This window comes from Numenius arquata, chromosome 4 (genome assembly GCF_964106895.1).
Source record: "Numenius arquata chromosome 4, bNumArq3.hap1.1, whole genome shotgun sequence".
Classification (NCBI taxonomy): Eukaryota; Metazoa; Chordata; class Aves; order Charadriiformes; family Scolopacidae; genus Numenius; species Numenius arquata.
The window spans coordinates 2,672,324-2,677,062 of NC_133579.1; positions in this window are offsets into that span (position 1 = coordinate 2,672,324).

Consider the following 4,739-nt stretch of genomic DNA (forward strand, 5'->3'; position numbering starts at 1 on the left):
CAGTAGCGCTGTTTTAGTCTATTCTGTAAGAGCATCACCTTATCAGCACCAAAGCATATATATTTGTGCATGTGTGTCGCAGGAAATACTTTAAAATCCATATATAGAGTATTCCGAGACTAATTCAAAGCACTTAGATTTTGACAGGTTGACACCCCGCCATGGATTTGGAGGAAGTGTGGACAGTTAAGTTAATGACAGCCAGAAAAACACAAACAACAGCAGCAGAGAGACCACAAACAGCACTGGGCGAGGAGGAGGGAAAAAAGGAGGGGTAACACCTCCCTCCCCCTTAAAGATTAAGGTCCCTTCCAACCCAAACCATCCTGTGATTCTATGATTCTATGAATTTAAACCTACCCACAACAGCCTCACTTCTGACAGTTGCCTTTGGCTGACCTCTTGGAGGAAGACCAGCCGTGGACCACAGGCTGAGGATGCATGTCCCTGGCCGAGGGTAAGTCTCCAGACACAGAGAGGGATAGGATGAGCACTGAGACATCCATTAATTAGTAGAAAAACCACATTAATTCACACACAAAGGTGCTAAATCACTCATCGCTACAATGCAAATTCTTAGGCATATTTCCTGAATTGGTTTTAGCGGAAGAAGAAGAGAATTCCTATAGCATTAACAGTTCTAGACAACTGTGGCTTTACCCAGTAATCATATATATTCCCCAAACTCCTTGTCCAAACAGAGGGATTGCCAGGACAAGAATGTGCCTCTTGGCCATCTCCCTCCAGGCCATGGGCCCTCACACAATTAATGAACCATTACCATCCATCTGACTCATTGCACAGCAGGATCACATGAGCTGAGATCAGTATGATCTATTTTGCCCTATTTCTTACGTCTGTCACATTACGTTATGTTTGCTGTACTGCCTTTATTTACATTTTAATGCTGATAGATTAAACGAAGCAGGGCTACTACTACACTGACACCTCCTGTGAAAATACAGCATGTTTTTGTTCGGGTGGATGGTTAAGCTGCTGGCTTAAATGTCACCCAAACCCTCAGTTTTTCACTCACTGGGTAGGGAGAGTAGGAATATAATGTAGGGAAAATCACTGATAGGCTCTGACCATGGCGTGTGAAGCTGCCCATCACTGACTCCCAGCTCCCTCCTCCTCCTCCGCTTGTCTGCCCGTTCCCTCATCATCTGGGCAGGGTAGAAACTCCCCTCCTGTCTGGGGTACAGCTCCCAGCACAGCCCCATCCTCCTCCAGAGCTGCAGCTCCTGGTCGATACCAGAAGTACAGTCCTATTTACTGTGTATAAAAACAAATTATTTTGAACATCTGTAAGCAAATCAGCTGCCTGTGAAGGGGGAGCCGGAAAGCCTTGACACGCTTCGCCCATCGCTCCTCTCTTGAGCCAGGGAGCCCTGGCACTCTTGGGACACTCGGCGATACCCAGCCGAGCTTCTGAAACTCCTCACCCAAATCTCCACGTGCTTTGGGGAGTCATAATATTGTAATACTGAGGGTGTGAAAACCTGTGAGCTTGCACTCTGAAAGCTCATCTTACCGATACTTTATACCCTCACGGGGATGAATTTGCAGCCCTCCTCATGAATGCTTTCTTCCACCATCTCCGGCTGCAGAGTCATTACCAGCAGCTCCGTTCCAAAGAAAACTGGGACAAATGGCCAAGAACTGGCTGCTTTTTTTCCATGCCTTACTCAAGTCTATGAATGTGGAAGTCTCAGACCTCACTAAATCACATTGCTCAGGTCTTCTGCATGGGACTTCCTCTATCTGTACTCAGTGCTGCAAATGATCTGCTGGTGGTCTTATAAGTAAATATAAAAACAATTGCCTGCCTTCCCTGTAAAGTCATTTTGCTAGACAAGGTCCAGGTCTTTCAGGCAGGTGATTATCATGTCCATTTTTAGTTCATGGAAAAGGATGCCTTAAGACGAGAGGTACCTAAATACCTTATTTACCAAGAGTGGCAAATTTTCGCTCAGCTGAGCAGGACAAAATGGCGCAACAAAGAGGAATTTAGAGGAGAGTCTCTTGAGGGCTTTTATCAATGTCCCCTTCAGTGGGGGTGCCTGACCCCCTGCAACAGAGCCCACGCACCAGGCAAAGCTGACGAAGCCACTCTGAAGTCACCGCAAAGCCCAAGGAGCCATCAGGGCACAGGAGACCCTCTATCCCGGCTCCTTCCCGCATCCTCGGAAAGGATCCTCCCTGGAGGGGTTCAAGGCCAGGCTGGATGGGGCTTTGAGCAACCTGGTCTGGTGGGAGGTGTCCCTGCCCAGGGCAGGGGGTTGGAACTGGATGGTCTTTAAGGTCCCTTCCAACCCGAACCATTCTATGATTCTATGAACTGGATTTAGAAAAAAAAAAATACATGCAAAATACTGAAAGATTGCAAAGTCAGTTTCCCACCAGTTCTGCCTTCAGCTGGCCAGATTAAACTTACCATGAAGAGAAGGAGACCCAAGCAATCCGGGTCTCTTACACGTTGACCACTGCTGTGTAGCTCCTCGCATAAATCCTGTGTGACATGCTCTGGCAGGGGGTTGGACTAGATGGTCTCCAGAGGTCCCTTCCAACCCCGTATCATTCTGTGATTCTTTCCGTGACTCCCCATGAGCCAGGCGAGTCCATGGCCGTGTGCGTGTGGAAGGTGTGGACAGGCAGAGACGCCGGTGCTGGGGCAAGGGATGGCCTGCTCAGCTGGAGAGGGCACCTCGGTAAGGCCATCATCTGCCTTAGAAAGGAAAATGAGTGGATAGCAGCACAGAGAATATTATTAAGCAGCAAAAAACGTGTTTAAGCCCGCTGACTGTTTTGTCGGGCCTGGACAGTGCATTTTGGGATCCCGTTGGAGCTCCCGCATGACAAGCCCTGTCCTTGAGATACCCTATCCCCGGATCGATAACCGCTGGCACCAGCTCGCCCTGCCTTCTCCAAAGCTGCTGCGCGGGAATCCATGCCCGACGCAGCAGCACCTACTGCTGCCTTCATTACTTTTCCTCTGCCACATAAACCTGTGCTGCTTTAATTACCTTGATCTGTGACCTGATATTAAGGGATGCACAGCAGGGGTTCACCACATCCCCTGAGCTCGGCAGCGCCGGGGGAGCAGGACTTTCAGCCTCTCCAGGTATCGAGCCTTTCGCAGCTCAGACCAAATTAAGAGAAAATGGAAGAGTGAGGATTTTGCTTTCCAGGCAAGTTTTTAAAAGCTCTCCTTTCTCTATCACGCATCAAAGTCTCTTTATCCTTTTTTTCATTTCCCATCAAAGATAAGCATCCTGTCTCCCTCGAGTCACTTTTTGTTATTTTTAGTCACTGTTTGCCCACTTCTAGCTTATACTATTTATATTCCTCAAGCAAATAACATGCCAAGGCGTTCCTAATTCCCTTGTCACTGAATTTGAGCCCTTGCTCTTCTATACACTTTGGAGATATTTTCCAAAAAGAATCTAGTGTTAATTACCTTGATTTTATGATGCAAATATAATTGATAAATATAATTTTTAAACATTTTTTTTCCCAGGATCACAAAGGTAATTTATGAGGTTATTTTTAGCCTTTGTTAAGTTAAACCTTTATCTCTTTGGCTTTTTCCCTCCATCTTCAGATTATTACAGATTTTATCCCTATTGAAATAACTTTTTCACTTTCAGATTTTTTCCAGTGCATAAAGTCTATATTCCTATATTTATAATTTTGTATTTATAAAAATATATTTATGTTCATATTTATGTGTTCATTTTATATTCAGATAATCATTTTCATATATGCTTAAAATCTTTGTTAACTTGAGATCAAAAAGGAGCTTTCTATGCTTTGTCCAGATCATGGAACCTAATAACAATCTCTTCCTAAATTGTCATATTATTCCACATTCTCCCAGAAATTTTGAGGTCTCTCAAAAATTTTGTTACCTGATTATAATTTTTTTATTATTTTTTAAAGGATTCTCAACAGTTATTGGAATTTTAGAAATTATGAGACTAACTCTGAAATAGTGAAAAGCATTGATAATTTAACTGATAACTTAAACTACTCCCAGTATGTATCATCAAATTTAACACCTGTTAATTAAAAATGTTCTTTTTAAAGTTCGAAGATATAGTGGTAACATTTTTTCTTGTTCCTGCCAATACACTGCTTTTTTATACAGCTAGAGTTCACCTATTGCTGGCAAAATATCAATATTGCTGCTGTTTTTTCTGTTGAATTTACTGCAGTTCACCCACTGCAAGACGAATTTCATACACCCAGACGGTACTGTTTTAAGTTATCTGCAGGCCAGTTACTTTGTGCACTTACAGTCTCAGAGTCTTAGGTCAAATTCTGCTTTACCACTGGATTTATTCCTCTGGTTGTGCGTAAGAAAACCTAGAAATTTATCACCAGCCTTAACAGCTTCTCAGGTTTAATAATCCTATTAATAAAGGATTAAAGATCTAAAGATTAAAGACACTAGGTGTGTTTAAAAAAATAAAATAAAATAAAAAATAATTTCAAAGAATTTCCAAAAAATCTGATTTATTTGTCTAGGATTAGAGGCAATCGCTGACTCCATACGGTATCAAAAGTTCTGAGACTTTTCAATACTCGCTAAAAATACACCATGCGAATGCTCCTTTGTATGATGCCGGTGCTAGGACAGATGGAAATTGCAGCCCCTGTGCTAGCCCTCCCCTAAAAAATGGTTCATGTTTCACTCCTGAAGCTCCCTTGGGTTTCACGCCAAAGGGTAAGGTGTT